This window comes from Peromyscus eremicus, chromosome 1, assembly GCF_949786415.1.
Source record: "Peromyscus eremicus chromosome 1, PerEre_H2_v1, whole genome shotgun sequence".
In the NCBI taxonomy this organism is placed as follows: domain Eukaryota; kingdom Metazoa; phylum Chordata; class Mammalia; order Rodentia; family Cricetidae; genus Peromyscus; species Peromyscus eremicus.
In genome coordinates this window covers 152,033,379-152,039,378 of record NC_081416.1, presented here as the reverse complement: position 1 = coordinate 152,039,378, position 6,000 = coordinate 152,033,379, and positions in this window count along the sequence as shown.

Below are 6,000 nucleotides of genomic sequence, written 5' to 3'. Positions count from 1 at the left end.
CTTAAAACCTATTGTACAAAACGATGGGTCTTATTATGATGTGTTCATGCGAGTACGTAATGTACTTTGATCATTTTTATGCCCTCCTTCCATTTCCCTCTCTTGAGTCTCCTTGCCCTTCCCTGGACCTTTTCTTCTTCCTAATTAACTTAAAAACTAATTAATCATTAATATTGGTCGACTGGATTGGATTGAAAAATGCCCAGGAGATTAGGAAGAGCTCAGAGTGTGACTAAAAATGTGCCCAGAGGCGATTAGATCACGGGGCTCTGGCCTAGTCAGTGGTTTACTGCATCAGGGGATTAAAAGTTTACTTTGGGGAGATAATAGAATTGTGCAGTGTGGGGCAGGCCTACTTGGAGATAGTGGGTCACTAGGGTATGACTGTGATGGGTATGTGTTGGCCTTGATTCCTCTTTGCTTTTCAGTCCACCGTAAGGTGAGCACTTTGGCTCTCTTACACCCTCCTGTTGTGATATTCTAGCTCACTGTGGTCCAGAAACAACGCCGACCAGTGTTGGGCTTGACACCTCTGAAGCCACAGGCCAAGGGAAACACTTGCACCTTGAAGTTCTTTCCCTCGGGTGCTTGTCACTGTGGAGTTAAACTATGCAGCCCTTGATATGGGCACGCTAATTCACATCATTAAAGGCTGCGCGTTTTCTTTGATAGCGTTATGCTGATCACAAGAGAAAAAGTTAACACACAATGTTAGGAGGCATTTGACGAGGAGAGAAATCAAGGCCTGGAAAGCTAAGCTGCCTGTTGTCCCACAGCTAAAGAGGAGGCTGTGTTGGGCTCCAGGGTCCTTCCTCTGCGTGTCCTTATGCTGTTCGTGCACATGAGGAAAGCCTTTGGCATCCTATGGAGATGATTCTGAATTTTCCATATTTGCTTCTCATCTTCTTCTTGGCTTATGAGAAGACAGTTTACAGCTCTCTTCCAGTAAGGAAGGGGGATGTGACTAAGTGTAGCCAGGGAATGTTAAAAGCATTTAAAATCTGGTAATTACATCTCAAAATTACTATCTGTTTTGGTGACCGATGGATTCAGATGAGAGAACCTTAAGGCGGAAGTTTCCCAAATCCCTGAGTAACCACACAGATCACACAGAGAAGAGCAGCTCTGGAGAGTCACTCAATGGCTGTTAAACAAGAGTGAGAGAGAAATCAACCTTTATGATGTTAACATAACAAAGAGACAATTGGACACTGCCTTTGCCGTCCTTACCACATATTAATCAAATGGAAAAAATTCACCTTGTTTTACATTTAAATGAGACACCCATAAAACAGGTGATTCAGAGCCTCCACCACCATCCCTGGAGATCACATGTGCACATTCTCTACCTCCTTTGTAATAAAGCATAGAAACACACACACACACACACACACACACACACACACACACACACACACACGCGCGCGCGCGCGCGCGCGCGCGCGCATACACATACTTTCTCTCTCTCTCTCTCTCTCTCTCTCTCTCTCTCTCTCTCTCTCTCTCTCTCTCTGTCTCCCTCTTCACCCCCTCCCCATTTGGGTTTCACTCTGTTGTTGAGACTGGCCTTGAGTGACAGGCAAAGACACCTTGCGTCAATCTCTCAAGTAGATGAGATGCAGGAATGTACTACCTGGCATCACACACACACAGTTTTAGAAATGGGACCAAAGGGAGAGAGGGAGGAACGGAGTGAGGGAATGAGAAGGAAGAAAAGAACCTCATGGAAAATTTCAATAGTGCATATTTTTCTGGGAAAATAGTAGCTAACTAACCTTGAACTAAGGAAGAGGTACAAATACTGAAAATTCCATAGAAAGACCACCTTCATCTCCATCTCAAGGCAAGAAAAAAGATGGGAGAACTCTTTTAAAACTAATTTTTTATCCCCTGATAATCACACACACACACACACACACACACACACACACACACACACACACACACACACACATGTGTCTTGATCATATCTACCCCAGCATCCCCCTCTCACTGGTCTTGACTTCTCCAACACATACCCCTCCAGAATGGGACATTGTGAACTCATTCCACACCAAGATGAATCTTATCACAGAAAGGCAAATCGATTTACAAATGAAAAAAGAACTATGCAACCATTCCAGGAAATGTCAGTAGCTCATTTAATTTAAAAAAAAAATGTGTACTTCTGCAGAGAGAGAGAGAGAGAGAGAGAGAGAGAGAGAGAGAGAGAGAGAGAGAGAGAGAGAGAGACTCCTTTGTAGACTGGGTGGGGAAGAAAAGGAAAATTTGATAATATGATACTTATAGCAGACATGATTTTTTCAAAGTTTTAAAAATGATTTAATTTTAAGTGTGTGTGTGTGTGTGTGTGTGTGTGTGTGTGTGTGTGTGTGAGCAATTGTCAGAGGATAAAAAATAGTTTTAAGTTTTAAAAGCGAAGGTTTCCACAGAGACCAGAAGAGGGTGTCAGGTCCTCTGGAGCAGGAGTTACAGGTGGTTAGAACTGCCTGATGTGGGTGCTGGAAACCAAACTCAGGTGCAAGAGTAGCAGGTGCTCTTATCTGATGAGCCCTTCATGCAGCCCCCAGGGAACATGGGAGCTGTTAGCTGAAATACCAGAAATACTCCCACAAGAAGCTGGAATAAAGGCTCTATGGATCCATGGAACATGTTCTGGACAGCTCTAACACACGCTCTATTCTGAGTCCCCTCTCTCCACCTCTCTGTCACAGCCCCTGCCCTACCCACAGGCCATCATCTTGATGCTGCTCAGTGTCACTTGCCTGACGAGCTGTGATGTCCTCCAGGTGTGTTTCAGGTGATCTGCTTTACACACCTGGGAAGCCAGGGGACTTTCCAACGGAGCTATTAGAACTGATGAGGGCAGTCTCCCCCTGCTTCTCTCATCCATCATCTCCTCTCTTGGTAGAGTGTTCCATCTCCAACCTTGAAGAAACATCAATTTTTAAAGATCTCCCTTACCCTCACAATCATCCCAATCTCTTCCTGTATTTTTCTGCTTCCCAATTGCAACTCTGGAAACAGCAGCCATCCACCAGTGGCCTAATCAGAAGACCACTTGGCTGTAAAAACAATGAAAAATAAATTGGGAGGTACAAGAGACTTTAAGTGAATTTAAAGACAAGTGGAAGGTTTTGGTGGTGGCAACTGAGATCCATAAGAGCCCATGTGTGTATCACTCAGTGGGTACAGCCCCTAACTCCAGGGCTTAGGAGGCTGAGACTCCAGGAGTCCAGAAGTGTGAAAGACCTGCTCAAGCGACAGCAAAACCCTTCTAGACAATTTGTTTTTGTTTTTGTTTTGTTTGGTTTTGTTTGGTTTGGTTTGGTTGTTGTTGTTATTTGAGACAGGGTTTCTCTGTGTAGCTTTGCGCCTTTCCTGGAACTCACTCTGTAGCCCAGGCTGGCCTCGAACTCACAGAGATCTGCCTGTCTCTGCCTCCCGAGTGCTGGGATTAAAGGCGTGCACCACCACCGCCCTGCTAGACAATTTTTTAAAAGATGAGAAACAACCTGCTTCCAAGGAGCTACACCTGTGAACACCAGTCTAAGATCGAGCTCAGCTAGTGATTACAAAGGGCTGCTGAATAGTGAGTCCCCTCTGCTGGTCACATGACCAGGCATGTAGGAAAACGTCCACTGCTGGTAAGGGTGGAGGGTCCCTAGACTCCTTGCAGTGGGAATGTAAGCTGGTGTAATACTTTGAAAGGCAAGTGGACCTTCCACATCTGGAATCCACTCTTTAGAAGTGCTGGGATAAAAGCATTTGCTTTTGAGGCAGGCTTTCATTGTGGAGACCAGGCTGGCCTTGAACTTGCAATCTTCTGCTATTGCCTTCAGTATGCTAAGATTACAGTGTCATCATGACCAGCATATCTGCTTTTATTTAAACATAGGTTCTATCATTTATTTGTAATTCATTTTATTTATTTACTTATGCATATGTACAAGTATGTGTGTGTGAGAGAGATATGTATGGTGTGTACATGTGGCATGTGTGTGTAGAGGTATGTATGATCTGTGTGTATGCATTGTGTGTGTACAGGTTTGTATGGTGTGTGTGTGTGTGTGTGTGAGAGAGAGAGAGAGAGAGAGAGAGAGAGAGAGAGAGAGAGAGAGAGAGACAGAGACAGAGACACAGAGACAGAGACAGAGACAGAGACAGAGCTAAATACATGTAATAGAAAATTTTAAAGATACATGGCAGAGAAGTGGGGTGGGGCTAGATGCCTAGAGGCCTGCTCAGAGAGGCTCAGAGAAGACTCCAGCTTCACTGAGCTCACCAAGATGACCTAATGTCGGCTTCTCCACCTCAGGGCCAGTGTCCACTTGGTTCTCTGGACTTCCCCAGGAAGAAGTTCACTAAGCGAATTGGCTTCATCTCCTCAGCTTGGCTCCAGGTCTCTCTGACCACCCTTTTCATGGTATTGAGCAAGAAGACTGGACTTAAAGTCAGAATGCTTTTGCTTCATTCTTCTTACTAACCTGTGCAGGAGGAAGCTGTAGAGCCCCTACGTGCCTCAGTTTCCTGATCTGCAATGTAAATATGATTTTTACCTCATAGAATCATTATATAGATAAAAGGAAAAGCTATAAAGGAGGTTAAAATTGTGGGCACCCTGCAATTTGAGGTTGGACAGGTTGGATCTGGTGAGGCACGCCCATAATCCCAGTTGGAAGGCTGGGGCAGGAAGGTTGTGTGTGAGTTCAAAGCCAGTCTAGGCTACAGAGCAGAAAAGACCCTGCCTGAACGCTCACATAGCTCTGCAATACATGCATATTCAGCTATGCAACTGATCATATGTGCAACATGAGGTTCAAAGCATTGTGATACGTGCCTGGAACAAAAGCCCTATAGACTCTGTGGGATCAGTGTTTCTCATTCCAGGGAAGGTAAAATAATAGAGACAGAATCCGATCAGTGATTGCCTCTGGGAAATAGGTGCAGGTTGGGAGAAGATTAAGACAAGCAAATACTTTTTGGAGGTGGAAATAGTCTATGATTGTTTGGTGGTTAAGTACGATTTGTCAAGACTCAGAACTGTACACCTCAAAAAAGTGAATATTCAGTCATACATGGTAGTTTATGCTTGTAATCTCAGCACTTGAGAGGGAGAGGCAGGAGCATTGCCAGAGTTCTAGGCCAGCTTGAGCTATGTGGGAGTTCCAGGCCAGTCTCAGATACAGCGTCAGACCTTGTCTCAAAAAGACCCTCGCCTCAAAAGAGTGGATATTTCTGTGCTTAGTTTACATGTTGACCATTTAACCTGAGTTTCAAAAAACTGTGGAAGAGAATACCCCATAATACTAAATGTGGCATATACCGCTGGCCCTCCTCATCCGAGCGTCACACATCTGCTGATTCAACCTCTTACCCTGTGTTGAAAGAGGTAGCTGGGTGAGGAGGCTTGGGCTTGCTTCTGCAGACTTTCTTCCTTGTCATTAGTCAATGCAACACTATTATAGTTACACAGCGGTAAAATTGCATTGGGTACCGTAAATAACCTAAAGATGATTAAAGCCTACAGAATATATGCATGCTATACTACATTCCTTAAAAGACTGGGAGCATGCCGGGCGGTGGTGGCGCACGCCTTTAATCCTAGCACTCGGGAGGCAGAGCCAGGCGGATCTCTGTGAGTTCGAGGCTGGCCTGGGCTACCAAGTGAGTTCCAGGAGAGGCGCAAAGCTACACAGAGAAACCCTGTCTCGAAAAACAAACAAAAACAAAAACAAAAAGACTGGGAGCATCCCCCAGACACTGGGGTCTGTAAGCGTACTGGGAACAGTCCCCCAGGATGCAGAGGGCCACAGTTTGCCCCTTTAGTATAGGATCATCAACAAATAAATGCTATTTGGATTCTGTGCCAAGTTCGTATAGCAGGGAGAGTGATATTTCAGTAAACACAGCATCTTTATCTGCGTGCATCCTAAACTTCTTTTTAATGGCAGGAATACTGAGCACTTCTAAAAAGTTCAGTGGTTGTTCTGAGTTAAA